The 22,663-nt window shown below is 35.7% G+C and overlaps 1 long non-coding RNA gene across 1 annotated transcript in view; it reads left to right on the top strand.

The window, feature by feature from the left end:
• The first annotated feature begins 1,119 nt into the window (after positions 1-1,119).
• The window catches only part of LOC145667799 (uncharacterized), a 78,329-nt gene continuing 56,785 nt past the window's right edge, over positions 1,120-22,663 (top strand). Inside the window, exon 1 of the long non-coding RNA XR_014127917.1 lies at positions 1,120-1,769. This is a non-coding gene — a long non-coding RNA (uncharacterized LOC145667799). The remainder of the gene's footprint in view (positions 1,770-22,663) is intronic.

Raw genomic sequence — 22,663 nt, 5'->3', positions numbered from 1 at the left:
ATTTAAGCACGCACAAAGCCGCTTTTTCGATTTTCGACTCGAGGTGGGACAGAAGATCACACACTCAGCAGGATCTCAGAAGGTTCTCAAATTAGAAAATCCAAAATATTCTACTGTTCTTTTCGTGCGAAGAACAGGCACTCCTGCTAGTAGTAAATATTTGTAATCAGTAAATCATTACACAGTTCTGTTTCTAATTTTCCTTATGTTGAGCGTAAAATTGAGCGTGAGCTGAGCGAGTTCCTTTTAATAATTTTGAGTTTGAGCGTGAGTCAACTTACTTTTATACTTTCAGTTTGAACTGAGCTAAGCACGCTTTAAAAGTGAGCATTTATAACCCTGGTTTTTCTTTATATTTTCATACTTCTTTTTAAAAGATGCTGTTTTCATTTATTTATTTATTTGAAACGGTAAACAAATAAAAAAAATCAAATTTAAAATTTGATTAGCTCAACACAGAATAAATTAGCAATTTTCTTTAAAAATTACGAGACTACAAACTTTAAGGTCTAATGAGGAGTACGGTGGCTTGTTTACCTCTGGTGCATGGGGTCCCTGGTTCGACCCCCGGCCAAGTAAGTTTGTTGTGAACAATATTGTGTTCGTGGGTTTTCTCGGGGTACTCCCGTTTCCTCCCACTTTCACATTTCACCACTTCTTCCATCATCATTCACTTGCGTTTGATCATCGTCTCCCTTAGCATAACAGGACATAATCGTGGGTCATTAAACTCAAATATTTTATTTAATTTTACTTTTTGAAGATCTAAAAACATCATAATCCCACTTAGAAAATATGTATGGGTCACCTAGATCTTCTAAGACAAGAGATAATTTTTTGGTGCTAGAAATGATAAGTTGACTTTGAGAAGAAGATAAGGATTGTCATCATGTAAGTTTTGATGGGATATTTTGATTGCCTCATTGCCTTTAAACTAGAAGAAAAACATCATTTTTCTTTCCCTAGGAAAGTAGGTTTCGAGAAGAAAGAATGAAAGCATTCAATCTTACACTAAGATTTCGTCAATCGTTTTTGTTTTATGACTGGGAGGAGCTAGTAGAGCGAAATTGATAACGTAATATCAAAACATGCCATCGATTACACAACACTGTATATAGTAGTGTGCTTTACCCTTGAGAGCGAGCGGAGGCTAGTTGAGCAGTTGTGAAGTCCACAAAACAGACATACACAGCACATAACTAATATATACATACTCGCACGAGGGAGACACGGGTTGGATCACGAGCGATTTCACCTTGGCCGTCACTTCCGTAATCTCCCAATGCGAAAGAGCTGAGTTGTGTAGTGCAGAGGGGGGAGGGGAGAAGAGAACGCAGAGAATTCACACACATCTATCAACACAACATACTTCTTCATCGACAAACACACGAATGAAATTTCTGTTTTTGAAAGCGAGAGTGTGTGCGTATGCGAAGTGTGTTGTGTGTCTGTAAGACAGTAGTGGAAGTTACTTACTCACTGTCGGCGAAAGGTGTTCTTTGACTAGAGTGAGTAATTCCTATAGTCCCTCCGCCTGAGCTACTCAGAAGCGGTCGGAATACGTAATCAAAAGACTTAACACGAACGTTGCAATCAACTTGCCAACTTTAACAGTATTCAATAGTATATTATAGTGCGTGTGACCGTATGTTTTTGATACAATGTTGACTTTACTGAATACCGGAGCCAAATATATTTTCGCTCATTTAGTGGAAACGGATATTGATGGTGTAATTTTCAAGTCAAATGAGAGGGAAACGTATGTTTTGGTAAGTAACAATGTGTTAAATTAATAATTAAATATAATAGTAAAATTTAGAAAATATGCAACAAACTGTGTCATACTTATCACAGAAATGAATCACTCTTCTGAACGTGTCAGTCGCATGATTTATACCTATAACTGCGTTTTATAGAGCATAAGTCATATACAGTGAAATCATTCTGTTTGTTCCTTCGTCTTAAGCTCATTTCATCGCCCTTTTTAACAGAGTAAGACGTGGGCCTACCTACAGTTTAAGATGGAGTTCTAACCATCGTAATTGTTCATACTTTTAATACTGTTCTTACGGTAAACGAACCCTCGACCACATGCAGCAGAGTCGCCATCCAGCGGAAACTCCTCTGAACAAACATAACTTTAAGCCGGACATCCCTAATCATGACTTAGTTTACTAGAACGGACTCATAAATTTTTATTTCTATAACAACAATGCACAGTAATGATTTCAGTGAGTGTCCGGGTCTATTCCCCCTTCCACGCCTCTGAGCTACGCACTGGCGTCTCTGGCATGTAAAATTTGGGGAACATCAAAGAAAGGGCTTGGTACTACCTATCCCAATCTGTTTATTATCTTCGATTCCATTTGCTACTTTCCTGCTTACCTTCACGGATCCCCTAAGGTATAGCTATGAAGAACTCCGTCATACACAGCCTGAATATTATATTCCAAGTAAATATAATTATTATTATTTATATGTTATTCTGTCGTTAGTAAATAAATTAAATTAGAGTAAAATATGGAATATTTTATACTTCAAAATATGGGGGGACGCGCCCCCCTCGTCCCCTCCCCACCGCCAGAAACGCCCATGGAGCTACGAAATTCTTTCTGGGGATATCTCGGATCGTGCTCAACGTACGTTACTAGTACTTGTGTAGTGCTATTTTATCTCCCTGTAAATTAGAATTCCTCGGGGAAAATCGTCAGTAGCATTATATATTTTTTTTAATGCTGACCACGCTTCTTCTGACCGGCGACACTGACGACGCCAACTTAAATTTCTTCTGGAGGACAAATGGAGACACAGTTTTTAGGGGACGGCAGATAGTTTATGTGTTACTTTTGTTTTATATTATTTACCCTACATCATAATATAGGATGTCTAGTGGGCAGTCGGGAAGGGGGATAGGCGTGGAGAAGGGGGGTCGTCCTCTTTCCCCCCCCCCCCTTTGACGTCGTTACTGACCGGCGACCTACAGTTTTGTCAGAAAACGTTACTTTAGCCTATTTAAAGCTGCCACTTTGCTATAAATAGGTGATATATTTGTCTTGACTTATAGAGTACGTGGGGACCTTGGGAAGACAAAAATATTTGGTGAACCGTCGAGTTCAATGAAGGGATACGCTCTCAAGAAGGCATGAAGCATCCGATGATATGCTGCTAGCGATATCTCAAAACGACCACTAACCTTGCTATTGATATGAACATGATATGATAGTTCTTTCGTGACATAATGAAGTGCTTCAGCTAAATACGAATTCTCGGTACTGACTGATGCAATCCTATTAAAAAAAAAAAAAAAAAAAATGCAGTGACCTTCTTTTCCTTAAGAAACGGTCATTACTTCTTCCTTTGCTTTTATGTATTGTCTCAGTTGTAACATGGTTTCTGGAGACCTTCTTGTGGTTATATGGTTCGCAAATTCGCTTTAGGCCCAGGACAGCCGGATTCGATTCCTGGTGTTTGCTCCGATTTCATGTTAACCTGTAAATCCACGTCCCAAATAGTTTGATGCTGAAAGGGACATGGATTTACAGGTTAAACACAGGTTCATTATCTTCAAATCACCTCTTGTAACCAACAGTTTATGTGATATAGTGAGTTTGAACATTTGTGAAAAAACTAAAAATAATTGTCTAGGCACAGCGACGTCCGCAAGTGGGATCCCTGCAATTCAAGTGAATCAAAAATTTGAATTGAAGTTACTGGTCCGCTAATATTTTCTAAATTTAATTCACTAATATTTTCTTTATTTCTTTATTTAGATTTCCAATTTTAGAAATAGCGGAAAGGGACACTCAGAGGCGGATCTACCTGGGGCCAGGGGGTCTAGGCTCCCAGTTTTTTGAATGACAAAAATAATTTAAGCTATTACCTACATATTTTTGAAAATTTATAGTAAACTCAGTACCTATCATAGTCTGGGTTCTGCTTGCCCTCCCCCCAGTTTTCACCTTCTATATCCACCTCTGGAGACACTAAGTGGGAAGCAAAAACCTAAAATACGAAAGCATTTGTCTTCTTGCTTAAAACGATGTCATGATTATTGAAGCTACTTGAACAATTAACTGCAACGCAACCGGGAACATAATCATCTATTGAGTGCTTTCGTTGTTGAATTAGAGATTGCTGCATTGTATAGTGGAATTCTGAGTCCAGTTACAAATATCCAACTTTAAAGTGACTGCAGTATTTCAGAGTGACTTCATATTATTAAGCAGCATCCGGTTAGCTGGGGACTTCGCCCGAGACACCCGCATTAGGGGTGTTCGATAAGGCTGAGGACCTATCGAACTTCGGGACTGAAAATTTATCGAGTTGTCATCGGTTACTCGAAACCTTTCGAGTATTTGAAATTATCGAAGTTTCGGGTATTATCGAAATTTCGAGTATTATCGAAGTTTCGGGTATTATCGAAATTTCGAGTATTATCGAAGTTTCGGATATTATCGAAATTTCGAGTATTATCGAAGTTTCGGGTATTATCGAAATTTCGAGTATTATCGAAGTTTCGGGTATTATCGAAATTTCGAGTATTATCGAAGTTTCGGGTATTATCGGAATTTTGAGTATTATCGAAGTTTCGGGTATTATCGAAATTTCGAGTATTATCGAAGTTTCGGGTATTATCGTCATTTCGAGTATTATCGAAGTTTCGGGTATTATCGAAATTTCGAGTATTATTGAAGTTTTGGATATTATCAAAAGTAGTGATGGACAGTTCGGTTCCTTCACCTCTCCAATGATTCCTTCTTGCAGCCAAACTAGTCAAACAACATTTTTCATCTGATAAGTTATTGCAAAGTTGTATTTGTGAGGAGAAAGGAAACCGTGCAGAAAGGGATTGCTTTTTCGCCCCCCGCCCCCCCCCCCCACACACACAGAAAGCGTTCATTTTTTTCCTGAATTTTATCTCTTGTTTGTTAGTTGCTAACAGCTAGTGTATTAGTGTTGCCAGAGATACGGTCTTAAGCGTACAAATAAGGTAATTTGCTCTTCATATGATATAGTATACACCCAACACCTCAACTATATTAATCACGCACGGTGTTGCTAAAATGTTATAGCAAAATTTTATTTTTAAGCTAAATGTGTTATCTTCTGTCATGTTTGCTTTCTCTTAATGGCCACTAGTTCACACATTGCCGCAATCAGATATAATGATGCTTTGGGCGCAAACTCCCCCTTTAGCCTTTCAGTAAAATAAATGTTAGTCAAATCAGTGGTGATTTCAGGGGTTGTTCAGGAGGAATATTTCCCCACAAACATATCTCTGATCATGTTCACTGTGGTTTACCAGTATTTTTGCTACTTTCACCCTCCGTGTATTCAAAATCTCCCGGGGTAGGATTACCATAATTTCTGGATATTTTTAAGAATGATGTGTGTGTTTATTGAGAAGTTAAGAAAAGTCTAATCTTAACTTCCTAAAATGCTTATGCTCATTTTCTATACTTAAAATATATTTTTTTATATTATTGTCTTAATTATTTTCCTGAGTAAAGTATTCTTTCGAAGAACACCTTATCGTTATTGATTTTTTCATAAATATCAGCACAAGACAGAATTGCAAGCCAAGCACTTGACCAAACACAGCGAAATTTCCCAGTCTTCCATTTTCCCTAAAATTTCGGGCATTAGTTAATCCTAGACAATTTTCCGGATCGGGCTTGAATCTAGGACGTATGATAAGACTACGCGGGGAAAACCTTGAAATCATCACTAAGTTTAATGAAGGTGAAAAAAGGAAGTAAATCTATTTCCTCGACAGTGAATATACAGTGTAGCACATGTTCTATACAGTTGGTTTGTACATTATAATGAATCCACACACTAGCGGATCCAGAAGCGTCGTTTGGTGGAGGCAAATTGCTTTCTGGACGAATAATGTAGGTTTTAAAAACGTAAGAGTTTTGCATCAATTTAGAATAACGTGGTGCATTATTTTATATAGAGTGTTTCAAAACAACACCGCCAACGTTTGGGTTGCCACATTACCTAATTTTAGCGGATACCACCAGATTTTCAGGTCTTATATTCGTCTCCCGCTTAATCATCTCTTAATCACGAAAAACCACCCGCTTTTTTGGATTGGAGAAAAATCTAAGACAACTTTGTTGATAAAGTGTTGTTATATTGAACGTAAACCGCTACATTTCTGTGTCAATCTCAATCGCGAATGGACAGATGACAGAAACAAGATGAACGCAAAAACTGTCAAATTATTACTACGGGTTTTGTACAATATGAAAGACGTATCATGCGTAGAATTTTATGATAAGATTTTATGCCATCGAGATTTTTTAAAGGAAGTTAAAGGGAATGAAAAATGTAAAAAAAAAAAAAAATTGGCATAATCATACACATTTTGGTTCAACCCATGAATACTAATGTATGATCTCATGGGTGCGTATTTCTTTGATAACATTCTGTCCAGTTCAAATGAACACGTCTATGTTGTTACGTGCCGTTTTATCCAGTGTAAAGCAGAATTGAAGCCCATTTTATCCAGTACAAACCTGAGCGTCAAGGGGAGGGGGCTATAGCCCCTTAGCCCCCCCTTGGATCCGCCCTTGTGTTCAACTAGTCTTTATATATTCAGAAATGATTGCAAATTGAACCTACAGATCGTTAGCATATTGTTTAGATTAGATTCATTATTAGTATTTTTTGTTTTAAAATGTTTATACTGTATTTCATATATTGTGAAACTGTGGTATTTTCGTATGTTAGTATGACTTCAAGTAGAAATCTATGAAAATGATAAGAAATTTTATACGAGATGGACCAAGACTCTTAAGTATGTTTTAGCTTTCTTACGATAAAAGTTTAGAAATTATTTTGTATTCCTTAGAGAGAAAACCGTATGAACAACATCTACCATATATCGCTTGCTTTTTTTTTTTTTTTGTTTTGTTTTGTTTTTTTGTTTTTTGGAAAACTTGTCTTACAGAATCCTTATTAGAGATATTTTACTGTAATACTTATTTAACAAATAAAACACAGTTCTGACCAGAGCAGAATGAAATATATTAAAAACTATACTTACAATGTTACAGTTTCAAGGACCTAACGTCCTCTTCATCAGACACAAACACTGAGAAAAGACATGTGACAGCAGATCTTATATACATGAGAAAGTGAAAGGCCACGTCCCTTCTTCTCTCTCATTGGTCGGAGGGAACCAATGAGGATAAAGTTACTTACGCGCAAACAGAAAAATATAATGAGCCCTTTCACTTTTTCTAACAGTTCCTTAATGAGATCACATACAAAGAAAGTAAATACCAAATAGAAAATATTAAATAAGAAAAAAAAATATATATATATAACTAAATATATAAATATATAAATTTAAATAAATAAATATTAATAGCCTATATGCACTTTTCTTGTTCCTTTTCTATCACATCCAACAATTTCTCCCATTGCTCGTGTATATTCATACCGCTTGTCCAATTCATTAGGTTCTCCTCTTGTTCTCTCTTTATTCTTCTAGCCTCTTTCCACTTTCTAATAATCTTCCTCTTCTCTCTCTCTAAACCCCTAGCTCCCTCCCAGTCTATTTTATGTCCCGTTTCCTTCACATGTTTGTATATAGCATTATTATCCCTTTTCAGTCTAACATCATCCTTATGTTGTTTTAATCTGTCCATAAGCCTTTTCCCCGTCTCCCCTATGTATTTCATGTCACACTCACTACACTTCACTTCATATATCACTCCTTCTTCCTGCTGCTCTATATGATTTTCCTTCCTTTTCCTTTTCTTCCTTATGCACTTCAACAAAGTTTCTCCTCCTTTTCTATAAGTCTTCACACCACCTTTTCTTAATAACTTCTTCAGCACTTCGGTCTTTTCGCCTATGCTCTGAATGCCGTACCACTTCTTGTCTTCCTCTTCTTTCCTATCCATATTATCTTCTTTTCTCTTTCTCCTAAACTGCTCTATCCTATATCCATTATTGTTCAATTGTTTGTAGAATTTTTTCAAATCTTTTTTCTTTCCCTCTTCCTCGCTGTTGATGTTTTCTATCTTCCTTTCCATGTTCCTAATGAAATTCTTCTTAGTTGCTTTGTCTACATCACTTCTCCAGTGGCAATAAATACCTGCCCAACACGGTTTCTGATACCAACTAGTAGTCACTTTCTCACCTTGCTTCTCTATCTTCATATCCATGAAATTGATAGAGTTATTTTCTTCAACTTCTAATTCTAACCTTATGCCTTTCTCTTGGTCTTCTATACTTTCAACATATTTCTCCAGTTGATTTCTATTCCCTGTCCATATGCCTAAACAATCATCAACATACCTGCAAAAGAACAGTAACTTTCCTCCTGCTTGTTCTGTCACTTTTTTCTCCCACTTGTTCATTACTATTTCCGCTAGAACTGGACTCAGCTTGGATCCAATGCTTAAACCTTCTTTTATCTTCACTAGTCTTTCTCCAATTATGCAATAGCTATTTTCCCACAAAGTCTTAAGCGCTCTTATAACTTTCTCTTTTTTCCACTGACTTATAACTTTCCCTTCCATCTCCTCTTCTATTGCCTTTATGACATAATCCCTTCTTATACTGGTGAACATGGCTTTAACATCTACACTAAACATTAACACCTTCTCCTGATTCCACTTAATCTCATCTATCCTCTTCCTCAATTCTTCCGTGTTCTTCACTCTGCATGTCTTTTGTCCTTGTCTGATTTCGTCCATTATCTCTCTTAATTTCTCCTCCAGTGGTTCAAAATAGTTACCTCTGCAGTCCAGTACTGGTCTTAGCTTCACGTCCTTCTTATGTATTTTCGGAAAACCTTTCATGACAGGAATCCTTCCTTTTTCGTTGATCATCTTTTTAATCCCCGCCTTTTTCCCTTCTTGTACTATCTTTTCCAACACTTCATCTTTCATGTCCTTGTTACCGACTTCCTCATATGTCTGATCACATAACTCCTCTAGCTTCTCCTGGTACCATCCTTTCTCCATTACTACCAACGCGCCTCCTTTGTCCGCCTGTTCCACTACGATATCCTTTCTTTTCCTTAATCTTTTTCAGTCCTTCCTTCTCTTCTTTCCTTAAGTTACTCTCCTTCTTGTTCATATTCTGCCTAACAATCGACAATGCTTTTTTCCTTATTCTCTCTCTCTCGTCCTTATCTTTTATGTCTACAATGGCTTGTTCTACTGTGTACACCAATTCCTTCTTGTCCACTTCTTCCTCTTTAACCTTAAATTTATGTCCTAGACTTAAGCACTTCTCCTCTTCTTCCGATAAAACTATGTCACCTATCACTACCACTCTGTTCCTATTATCCTTTTCTTCTCCTCTCCAACCTAACAATCTTCCTTTGTTGGCTAATCTGGTATTAACTTTTTCTTCAAAACTCCTTTCCCATTCTCTTAGATCTCTTATCACTGCTTCTCTCATAAAAATATTAACACCGTCCTTTATATGTTCCATAAGTTGGTTAGACACTTCCTCACTTGTTTTCACTTCCTTACTTCTTTTCCTTATGACGTCCCAGATAACTTCTTTTTCAATTTTCTTAATTAGTTTCTTGAACCTCACTGATTCACACACTAATCCTTTCTTTCTCACCCGTAGACCTTTTGGAGTAATTCCCTCTTCCAGACACCTCCTCAAGAACTTGATCTGCTGCACATACGAGATTTCCTTCCTCCTTTTGTCTTTCCACGTGTTAATCCTCCTTTTCAGACTTGGAGGTAGATCATAATGAACAAACTCCATGGCTCTGGATAAGTAGAGTAACAAATAAAACACAGTTCTGATCAGAGCAGAATGAAATATATTAAAAACTATACTTACAATGTTACAGTTTCAAGGACCTAACGTCCTCTTCATCAGACACAAACACTGAGAAAAGACATGTGACAGCAGATCTTATATACATGAGAAAGTGAAAGGCCACGCCCCTTCTTCTCTCTCATTGGTCGGAGGGAACCAATGAGGATAAAGTTACTTACGCGCATAGGGGAGACGGGGAAAAGGCTTATGGACAGATTAAAACAACATAAGGATGATGTTAGACTGAAAAGGGATAATAATGCTATATACAAACATGTGAAGGAAACGGGACATAAAATAGACTGGGAGGGAGCTAGGGGTTTAGAGAGAGAGAAGAGGAAGATTATTAGAAAGTGGAAAGAGGCTAGAAGAATAAAGAGAGAACAAGAGGAGAACCTAATGAATTGGACAAGCGGTATGAATATACACGAGCAATGGGAGAAATTGTTGGATGTGATAGAAAAGGAACAAGAAAAGTGCATATAGGCTATTAATATTTATTTATTTAAATTTATATATTTATATATTTAGTTATATATATATATTTTTTTCTTATTTAATATTTTCTATTTGGTATTTACTTTCTTTGTATGTGATCTCATTAAGGAACTGTTAGAAAAAGTGAAAGGGCTCATTATATTTTTCTGTTTGCGCGTAAGTAACTTTATCCTCATTGGTTCCCTCCGACCAATGAGAGAGAAGAAGGGGCGTGGCCTTTCACTTTCTCATGTATATAAGATCTGCTGTCACATGTCTTTTCTCAGTGTTTGTGTCTGATGAAGATTACGTTAGGTCCTTGAAACTGTAACATTGTAAGTATAGTTTTTAATATATTTCATTCTGCTCTGGTCAGAACTGTGTTTTATTTGTTACTCTACTTATCCAGAGCCATGGAGTTTGTTCAATACTTATTTAATACTTACTTTAAAATTCGAGACTCACATTTGTTGAACTTAATAAAACATTAAAGGCAAAAACTAAATTTTCTTTACTTTAGTTTTGTTAGAAAAGTACATTGGAAGTGTCGAAATCACTAAAAAAATGGTCAGAAGGATCGTCAGTATTTCTAACACACAAATTCACATCAGTACTTACGGTTTAGAATCCCACGCTTTTCTAATTTCAAAATATGGCAACCCTATCCTGAGACCAAGATAAAACAAAAAGTATAGACCAACCTGGGTGCACAAATGCTTCCTTTTGGAGTTATAGGATGCCAAAAACATGAATAAATGAACTTTATAGGTCCATAGCTCCAATACTATAGGATCTACCGTAGTCCGGTCAAGATTTTAGTTAGGAACTAGTATGTGCCCTATCCAAATATCCAAGTTTCAGAATGATCCGAATATCCCACATGACCTTTTCGTTGACATTTTCACTACAGTAACTTAAACACACTTTCCGGCACCGTTTCAGCTTGAATTAGCAGTATAACCTTGTTTCCCATAGAAAAATCTGATTACAACCGAAGTGCAATGTAATCGCAATCGGTTTCAAAGACATTGGCTTCTTGTTTTGGAAAAGAAAGAAACAGTGGTGAGTAGTCTATTGTATGTAGGACACGACAGGAGAGATAGGGTCTAATATTTCTTTCAACAACTGCAAAGCAAGTAACTGCACGACCATCTTTCTTTGAAAGGCTGTTTGCAACAATATACGAAGTAGCGGAGAGAACTCCTGAGGAAATAATGTTTTCTATTTTTCCTTAAGAAGTGATCGGAAGTTATTTTAATTTCATATGGAAATTGAATCAGAGCCATTGAAATGTAAGTCAGAGCATGTATGTTTTCCTACCCTTTCCCCTTCATCCCTTTTGTCCCAGCCTAATTCGATCCCCGACCAAGTAAGTTTGTGGTGGACAACATCGTGTCCGTGGGTTTTCTCGGCGTACTCCCGTTTCCTTCCACATTCCCATTCCACCAATTATTCCATCATCATTCACTTGCCTTAATCATACTTCTCTCTTAGCTTAACAGACATAATAGTAGGTCATTAAACTGGAAGATTTCACTTCATTTCATTTTCCTTTAGTCTTCCTTCTGTCATATGTAAAGTTCTCCCTTGTGCATAGCATCATGCCATGAGGGCATGTAGGGAGTGTGCCCTCAGTCGTAGATGAATGTGGTGTTGTCGGCACCACGCATCGACCGCATCCCCCCTCCCAGGTACGCATTGAATCTGAGGTTGGTAATGCCCAGAGCCGCACGGCATCTTATGCACAAAATCAAATATCGTAAAGTAACCAAGAGCAACAGATACCTGACATGCATTTAGACCAATCCTCTTTAGAATCGGACAATTCATTCGAAAGTTATCGTAGCTTTCACACGCCTACGCCCAAAGTAAGAACAAATACTTCAATTCGGGAAAAAATCCCCTTGTAGTATGGCAACCAAAACAATAGGTGTCTGGTGAAAGCAAACGAGAGCATTTTAAAATGAGTTCCATCAAAATCGGACAATCCGTTCGAAAGTTATCGTCGGATGCCACATACAAACAGACAGACAGGACGGCTTCGCACCCAAAATTCTAAAGGTTTGTTTCACGACAATCTCAAATACTCGAAGGCATTCGAGCGCCGGAAAGTAAATTTTCGAAACGGAAGTTTGATAAGTCTTCAGTCTTATCGAATTTCCTTACTTCTACCTATATCAGTAGCTGTCTCTATACAGAACTTTAAATTAAACCTTCGAAATCATATGTAAAATTATTTTTCTGCCTGCTCCGTTATTGGCGCAGTCGGCAAAGTGACTATTAGTAGACTAATGGTGTCTTGGATTCCAATTCCATTCAGGTGATGCATGTTTTCTCTTCCTCTTTCTCTCTTCTGACAGACTGCTTAAACCTTATACAGATCTGTGGGAAAAAAAAAACTTTTTCTTCACTTCATTGCTAAGGGAAGAAGTTTTAATATGAACACCCTGCATATATGTAATACATATTATATACAACTATGATAACCTCGAATGCATTGTTTCTTCCGAACACTCCGATAACCCCGAACTTTCCAAAATATCCAAGCGACTCAACAAATGCGATCATATAGATATATTTCTGTATTTGCTGCTTTCAAACAATTCGAGACTCTCGAAGAGTTCGAGTGTCTCGAAGTTGTCTAATGTTTTTTACATTTCGAGTGCCTCGAACACTTCGAGAGTCCCGAACATTTCGGGAGTCTCGAACATTTCGGGAGTCCCGAACATTTCGAGAGTCTCGAACATTTCGGGAGTCTCGATCATTTCGAGAGTCTCGATCATTTCGAGAGTCTCGAACATTTCGGGAGTCTCGAAAGTTCGATAATTCGATAAAATTAAAATTCTTTATCGATGAAACGGTTTTGAAATTTTATCGAATTGTTATCGATTACTCGATTATCGGAACAGCCCTAACCCGCATTTACTCGGCTTACGGTCTCGTGCCTCTTTTTTCAGTCTTTGAAAAGTCTAAATACCATACGGCCATCTTATTTTAACAACTGCAACTCCACTCTTTTTGTTTTCCCGCCTTCCCCCTCCCCTTCAATTATTTTAAATGGAAAGTCTAACATAAGTACCAAATTTCATGTCTCTTACCTTAAATGATTTCGAGATATGGTCATTCTGTAGTAACAATTGTAACACCACACTTTTTCTTCCTGCCTTTTTTCTTCTCTTCTAGGGAAAATATCAAAAAACGCTGAAAAACGTTTCTAATTGTTTTAAATGAAAAGTCCATATACAGTACCAAATTTCATGTCTTTAACTTAAAGGAATTTCTAGATATGGTAATCTTCTTATAACGATTTTAAACCCCACCTTGTCTCTTCTTGCCTTTTTATCTTCCCTTCTAGGGGAAATATTAAAAAAAGAAAAAAAAGAACAGTGAAATCCATGTCTAATTGTCTTAAATAAGAAGCCCATATACCAAAGTTCATGATTGTACGCTTCAGAGATTCGGAGATATGGATATTTTACTATGAAAATTGGAATTCCGATTCCCCTTTCTCCGTCGAATTTTCAAAAATCCTTCTGTAGTAGTACCTTACGTCACAAATCCTTTGCACTGTCAAAATTTTTAGGTTTCTAGCTTAAGCGGTTTGGCCTGTGCGGTGATCAGTCAGTCAGGGCTTCATCTTTTATATATAGAGATTATTTCTATTATACTGTTCTTGTATTGATAGTTTAAAAGCGTGTTTCTATTTTTAGGAGTTACATAGTAATCAACAACGAGAACTAAAGAAAAGTTGCAGTACGTATTTTCATTATATTGATAAAAAGTTAAATTAATCTCTGAGATATTCTCCTTGAGCACTGATATCGCTGTGTCATTTTCCGCTACTTACCGTACTTGTTAGATATGGTCATCTTGTTATAACATGAATACCACAGACACTTTCTTTATATAGATTTTATTTTCGTCCGTCATCCTCTTGTCTCTATGGTAGAGAGTTGGCTTTACTTTCGAAAGGGTATGAGTTCAAACCTCTTGATCTGCCATCCTGAATAGATTTTTCCATAATTTTTCCTTAGCTACACTAGGCGAATACCGGAATAATACTATATAAATCAGCCTCTTGGCAACTCCTTTCCACATTCTTTCCCTTCTTCAATCTCGAGTTGAATTTTAGATACCAAAAGGCCAGAAATGTTTTAAAAAGTAAAATAAACCGTAGGACTAGAAACTTTGTCTCCCATCCTACGAAAAATGATGCAAACGCCTATGTCCAAACGTCTTGCATCTTTTTTCGTGGATAAAGCTTATTATAACACAATCTTAACTCTTCAATAAACGGGCTGGGTCCGACAGTGTCTCCGACTTTGGATAAATTTATATTTTGTCATTGTTTTAAATCTGTGTCAATAAGGTCTCTATACCTTTCAGATTATATCTGCGCAGGGTAGCAAAGTATACGTGCATCTACAGTTGTGTTAGTCTGCGTTCAAGGAATCATTTAATTTATTTTTGCCTGTGACACCTAGCCCACAGGCAAACCATTCTTCTTCTCTCTCCCCACCTACAGATTTACAACTACTTAACGAAGCATATCGACTCAGAAATAATTTGAATGTCACTCCCGTAACGGCCCCGTTTGCTACTTTTTAATTATTTTAATTTTCGCATTTCATTGCAAGAATGAAAGTTTACTAATCCAAATTTAGTAAACTGTTCAGTTCTTCGAACCAGAGATTGTTTTTGTTTAAGGATATCAAATTAGCTTGAAAAGTCTCCTTGCAATCATGATGATTCATGTAGTTGTACGCAGAAATGAGAAGTGTTTGTAAGGACTATGACTTGCCGAAAGAGGTACTATGGAAAATTCTAAAATGACTTATTTCAATTCACTTGATAATATCGCTGCTGACTTTCACAAATCAGATGAGTTGTTGGTGGATTTTATTGTAATTTAAAGTCATGTACAGGTTGCTTGTTAGTCTTCAGCGAATAAAATGTAACACTTCAAATTTTACTATAACTCAGTTATAATCCTACACACAAAAGGGGTTTAAAATCTACAATGTGGGTTATAGGTTAGCAGTTCAAAATTAGCCAATTTTTGTGTAAAAAAGCTTCTTTCTGAAGTCCATTTAGCCTATTTTATTCACAAGTTGTTGGCAACACTGAATATACCTGTGCTTGTTACATGAATTACTTTACATGTTTACTGATATATAATATTTAGTAGGAATAGGTGTTGACATTTCGCCGTTTATGTATTAACAAATTCCTTTTGTACCGAAATATTAAAATTAGCCTATATCTAAAGATAATTGTAAATGCATCGTGGGTTATCTCGGGGTTTTTCCGTTTCCTCCCACTTTCTTCATTCCACCATTTCACTCATCTCTCATCATCACCGTCTCCTTTAGTCTAACCGGCATAATCGTAAAACTTAACGATTTCATTTCATTTTTTCAATTGTAAATGCAAGTTTAAACAAACCTAATGGAGTGCAATGTTCAGAGAACAAACGAGAGAAGTAACCCGAAGGTTACTCGTATCATTGTAAAATATGTTGATTACATTTATATAACTTGAAACTAATAACATAAGATCACTATGTACTATCATTACTGGCTAAAGTTCAATGCATTTTCTTGACCTTACCCAATCAGCATGCTGGTAAAGGCAAAATTTAACAGATAGCCATCATACTTGTTCTATATAACGTATTACCATATCAGAACTCCCGATTTGTGTTTAAATGGACTTTGCCTATTTTTGCAAGTTCTGTGAAGTCGTTTGATTAACAGAACCTCTCAGCCTCTCCACAAATCCATAGTTAGAGGGTGACCAGAAAGAAGCTGAGCCTCACTGGAAGTTTCATTTATTTGTTGGTATGTTTGTATGAATACAAGATAACTCAAGTTATCTCTCCCCCAAAATGATCTCGGTTCCCCTGTCTTAGTCTTTTGGCTATGGGCCTGCACCACCTGCCCCTTGAAACAAAGAAAGAAATTTCTCAGTTTAATATATATGTTATGCAGCAGACAGAATTAAATCTACAGTAAAAACAAGGATAGAAAAGTATTATGCAAGCAACTGCCTGGTTATAGTTACAAGTAAACTTAGAATAAAAATATCAGAAACTATACTTAAAATTCGACGTGGTGTTGCAATATTTAAAAAGTTAAATAACTGAAAAGAACTGCATAGTCTACATATTTTACGCAGCCTGCTATTTACTCTTGATGTAAGACAAATTATTCAACACATTCCCACTCAGGAGCAAATAAGCATGCAGTGTCCATCATAAGTGGAAGAACATGGTCCTAAGGAACTCGCAAACTTAGATGCCTGGGTAATCAATGATAAAGAAATATAGGAGAAAAGGATCATTTTCATGTTTACCTGGAGAGATTATCGTAGTGCATGGAAGCTTTTTTAAATCCCAGCAATCGATACATTGTTGACAGTACAATATCCATGATTATTATAATTAAATTCTCCTAATACAAATGTTTGTTTCTCAAATATTCCGGCAAATTATTTGAATCAATTAGTAATTATCGAATAACAAATAATTATTAGGATAATTACTTGAATAATAAACAATTATTGGGATCATTATTTGAATAATGAACAATTATTTGGATTATCATTTGAATGACGAACAATTGTTAGAATTAATATTTAAATAAAGAACAGTTATTACGATCAATATTTGAACAACGAACAGTTATTAGGATTATTATTTAAATAACGAACAATTATTAGAACCATTATTTAAATAACGAACAATTATTAGAACCATTATTTGAATAATGAGCAATTATTAGAACCATTATTTGAATAATGAACAATTATTAGAACCATTATTTGAATAATGAACAATTATTAGAAGCGTTATTTGAATAATGAACAATTATTAGAATCATTATTTGAATAATGAACAATTATTAGAACCATCATTTGAATAATGAACAATTATTAGAACTATTATTTGAAAAATGAACAATTGTTACAACTATTATTTGAATAATGAGCAATTATTAGAACTGTTATTTGAATAATGAGCAATTATTAGAACTGTTATTTGAACGATGAGCAATATTACTACCATTATTTGAATAATGAGCAATTATTAGAATCATTATTTGAATAACAATTATTGGACCATCATTTGAATAACGAACAATTACTAGATTGACCGTTATAATAATCATCAATTGTTTGAATCATATTTGAATAACAAACAATTAGTAGGATCTTTATTTGAATAATCAGCAGTTTTTAGAATCATTATTTGAAGAACGAACAAGTATTAGGATCATAAATTGAATAACGAGGAGTTGTTCCACTAATTATGCGAATAAAACCCATTTAATACATGGTCTTTTACTAATAACTTTGGAACGAATGAATAGTCGGAATACAATTATCGATATCTTACAAAGAATAATGTTGTCAAATTGATCTCTTCATTCGAACCTATTCCCAAGGAATATGCAACTTTGCTGGTAGTTCCACAATTTAATTTTGAATTGTAAAGATGCTCTAATTTTCCATATAAAGTGTAAAATTATATCATCATTATGTGGGTAATTTCAACAGAGGCATTAATAAATTACATACAAATAACAAGGACTCCACAAATATGACCTAATATAACATTAATAATAATAAAACAGTACACAAGAATGGTCCAGTTTACAAGTTGAAGTTCAAATCAAATTTCACATTACGTAAACTCTGTGATTGTGAATGATGTGTAGTTTATCTTATGTACTTTTAGCAGTTTGCAACATTGAGACATGACTGGGCATTATTCTTCCCAGTAGTGCTTGGTCATGCAAACTATACAATAAGACGACGTCATTGTGTTGGCAAAAATTTACGTTATGCTTAATAGACAACTTTGCTAATGTTGTGGAATCGTTCTATAAATAAACATTTTCTCTGTTTTTTAAAAATAGTTTATGTCTATTTCTTAAAATCTGTTATGCAACATAATTTAAAGATGTACACGAAAAATTAATAGAATTGAAAATATTCTTAGGATAGTTTTCCGATTACTATAATATTACTAAGCCTATTCGTAATTTCAAAGATGAATAACGGAAAGAAAATTGCTGGACACTTTCGGGACTTGAATTCAAAGCCTCCAGTTTCGGAGTGTGCTACCTCCAACTCCACTTTATGCAATGAGTTTCCTTCCGGTTCGAAATGCTGAACTTTCAAGAATATGTTGATTATATATGTAGATAGTATATAGACAGACAGACAGATAGATGGATAGATTGATATATATATATATATATATATATATATATATATATATATATATATATATATATATATATATATATATATATAGTTAGTTAGTTAGTAGACCCATAACTAGGGGCGGCCACAGTAGTATCATTTCAGGTTTAGATTAGGGGGGGAGATTATTCATCGATATAAAAGCGATATGGTTTTCCTTAGTACATATTAGACACCAAACTCAGATAGGCACTTGTCTCTTACCTCCATACATGACACCCTTAGATAGGAAGGGTGTTCAGTTGCTCTGCGACCAGCTTCAACCACTCGTGAAACTTTGTTTAAAGCTCTCTCGTCGTTATATGATTACCATATGAAACTCACTTTTGAAGTGAAAGTCCTGGGTTCGATTTTCGGTGCAGCTTATGTTCGAATTCTACATTCAACTGCAGGTGCACGTCTCATATAACCTTGGTGCTGAAAGGTGCGCTAAACCTGAACTAACCAATCAAGTTGCTTGTTTATATAAATATATATTCAAAAAATAATTAGTTATACTCCACGTCACCGAATTGGCGTATGACATCGGATTCATCTTAGATATTCAAGGCGGAATCTAAACATTCATAATCGATTTTGTTCGTATTTGTGGACAATAATTAAAGATTAGATTCCTCCCTGAAGGTTTGGTAACAGCACACTGCGAACTTATTGGCTGACTCCATATGTCAATTCCGGTGACACGGAGTATAAGAAGATAAGGTGAACTCAAGTGAGTCCCATCCCAAAATTATTTTGCTCTGTCTGGTTTAGCGTTCTAGTTAGTTGAAGTTTAACGTGTATCTTTTCAGAATCGAGGCTATATGAGGCACGACTTAATGTTTAACGTAAAATACGAACAACTTACTAGGGCTTCTATCCAAAATAAGTATTTCAACCGGAATGAAGGAGGACGTAAATTCTACAAAAGATGTAGACAGTGTTGATTTCAGAGGGTGATCCGGGGTAAAATCCATATATTCCAGGTGTTTTTAAACTGTGCGGCGTGCCTCCCTGAAGAGGCGCAAGGACTTTTAAAAAAAGATCCTACAAAGGAACATATTTATAATGCAACACGCATGCTTATGTCTGCATCCTTCTTTAGTAATTCATAGTGGACTAAGCCTCCTCTGTTCCACATACGATCAGGGATGACCCTGTCACCTTTGGCTTAAACGTGTATAATGCTTGTCAGATGGCCATTAACGATCTTCTACTTTATCTCTGAAGAATAATATGTCTTCTTAAATGTCTCAGGAATTTCGCGCGACACCATGAAAACTGAATTTTTCTTTCTCTTAATTTTATGTTATTATTTTTGGGACGATTCTTGGGTTTTAATATTTTCCAAAATACTAATACCATTCACAAATAGACTTATTTGTTTTATTTTCATTGGTTGAAACCGTCTTTCGTCTTGCCATTTCAAAATATGTGCCGAGATTTAATAAATTGTGAGATTCAAAATAAGCTCATACCATCCCATTGAGTTTGCTCAACATTTAAATGTGCCGGTTTTTATTATTTAAATTTCCTGTCTGCTCGTATTTTTCAATTTTAACATAAATATCTGACAACCACAATTTATAATTATAAACACCGGCTAATGACATTAAAAAGTGTAGTCAGTGTGTACAATGTTACACGGTCACCTGTATTAATGAGTTATTTCCATTAGTGATTAGTAAATGAAACCTAGCTTATCAAAGTGATAGTCTTTCTTTTAGGGACTCATGTATTTATGTTGCTGACACATTTCATTTTTGACTGAGGAGGCGCGTTCAGACTTTGGTGGTTGAGGGGAGCCTCAACTGCAAAAAGTTTGAAAACCCCTGACATATCCTATTGTGCTCAATGTAGATTCTCACTACTGTACTTTTGCAATACTAATTTTCAACTCTACTATACGTTATGATTTGGTGAGCTAAGATTGGACTTACCTAGAAATATCGGACAATATGTTGAGAAGTTGTAACAACAGTTGAAGGACGTAACCATGTAATACTTATAGTGTGTATTAGGTTTGATGTCGCAAATGAGCCAGATGTAGCTAAAATTATTTGTAGGTTTGTTGAGAAATAAATGACTGAGTTTATTGAAAAGCTTTTAATGTTTAGTTGTGGTTCGCTTTAGATAATGAATGCTGACATGTTAATGATGCTGTGTGAGAAAATAGTTACGTAAAAGGTACGACAAGAATAAAGTTGTTGAAGAGGTGTGAATGTCCCTGAACCTTAGTGGTTGGAATAGCGTACGTTTATGTATCCAGAGGCATATAGATATATTAAAAGTTGACCGTGGACCGAGAATAGTTTTGACATTCATTAGTAATTACTACGTGTAGTAAGGTTGTAAAGTTAATTTTAAGTAATACTTTGCTTTATGAAAACACAACCCAACACGATATTTAAATTCCCCCGGGGAAAATCTGAAATCATCACTGAGTGTAGAATTTATGAAGAAATGATAATGAAGTGTATATGGACATGGTAAGTTAATAAGAATTTTAGGAATGATCCAAAAAAAAAAAAAATGCGTCAAAAGATTGCGATCTTGGCCAATAATTAGATTTTGGACCAGGGGCCACTAAATTGAGTTTTCCTATTTTCTACGGAATAAGCACATCATACTGAGTTAAGTGAAAGTTTGGGTTTGGCCACACTACATGTAGTTCTCCAGATATAAAGCACACAAGAATTTTTTTTTTTTTTTTTTTTTATTGAAATAGATTGGATCTTTTGATCCAAAAACAAGTGTGTCACTTAAGGCAATCTAATATTTGCTCCATCCTGGTTTCTTAGGCCATTGATTTATATTGTGAAGGATTGCTTATTCTTTAAAATAGATCTAACTTTAATGATTTTTACTACAAATCGAGTAGGAATCAAATGTCCTGTAGAAAAATATGTGGTGAAACTTGAATTCTGATGTTTGTAATTTTCGAGGTTCAAATACAAGTAGTCCTGTTCAGGGGCGCACCCAAGTGCGGATTAGGACTCTTCCCAAATTTCGTAAATCTTTTTTTTTTTTTAATAATATATTGTCATCATCCGGTACGGTCTCCCTCCTACTTTGGACCTCTCAATATTTCTTCTGGGTGTGTTTACGTGTAACTCAAAGAAGACGAAATATTTGAATAGAATAAAGTTCGATTTTCCATTTTATAGGGAGAAAGACCTATCTTGCGAAAGTAGCAGTCATGTACGTGATTTGTGCGCTTTATCAAAATCGTTGGAACTGGAAATAATGCATATTGATTCCTATAGAATCTGCTACTTAGAATCTTATATGTCCTTCTAACTAACTTCGAGAGAGGACAACAGTTAGTTATTTTTAACGACCTCTCTTATCGCACAGGTAGGAGAAATGAGTTTAAGCATTTTGTCCGAAGTATCTTCAGCAGCTGTTAAAATCCCATTTAGCTGTGCTAATTGTTCTGGCGTACGTAAATGCTTTAGTTTCTACGCATAGCTCATTTAGGAAAATATATAATCGATTACTTAGAAACTATGAATAAAAGATGAACTCAAGCTACCCTCCCTCCCCCCACCAAAGATTATTCCTCCCCTGTCTTATTGTTCTGGCTGATTGGGACCTAGTTTAAGTCTAGTTAAATGCACTCTCTAAATGAATTTGCATTATACATTAATTTACTACTACTTAAACTGCGGTAAATTTCATTTGAAAATATAAAAATATACATGGCCAGCATAAATGATTAATTCGTTTTGAAAAGACTATATTTTCAAAAGTATGTACACGTACAGACATGAAAGATATATGAAAAGATCCACAAACTCACCAAGTTTATATACCCTCTACAAATATTCAATATGTGTCGCTTTGGTGACACGACACACGTCCAGACGATACTGGAGCTCATTCCATACATTTTGTAGCATAGTTCTGCGTTCTTTGAGCTCGACCAAGAATTGCGGTAGTGGAGGTACATAAACAAGATCCGGGAGAAGTCGCAGGGCGTTAAATTAGGAGATCTGGGAGGCCGGGGGAACAAAACTAGGTTATTCTCACCAATACGCCTAATCCAGTGATGCGGAAGTTCATCGTTTACGTAGTCACGAACTGGGTTGTGCCCATGAGAGGGTGCCCCGTCTTGTTGGCGTGTTGGCCT

Source organism: Thermobia domestica, chromosome 1 (assembly GCF_964235325.1).
Source record: "Thermobia domestica chromosome 1, izTheDome1.hap1.1, whole genome shotgun sequence".
NCBI classification, from domain to species: Eukaryota; Metazoa; Arthropoda; class Insecta; order Zygentoma; family Lepismatidae; genus Thermobia; species Thermobia domestica.
Note: the sequence above shows the minus strand (reverse complement) of the source record. Positions and strands in the feature narration are given on the sequence as shown.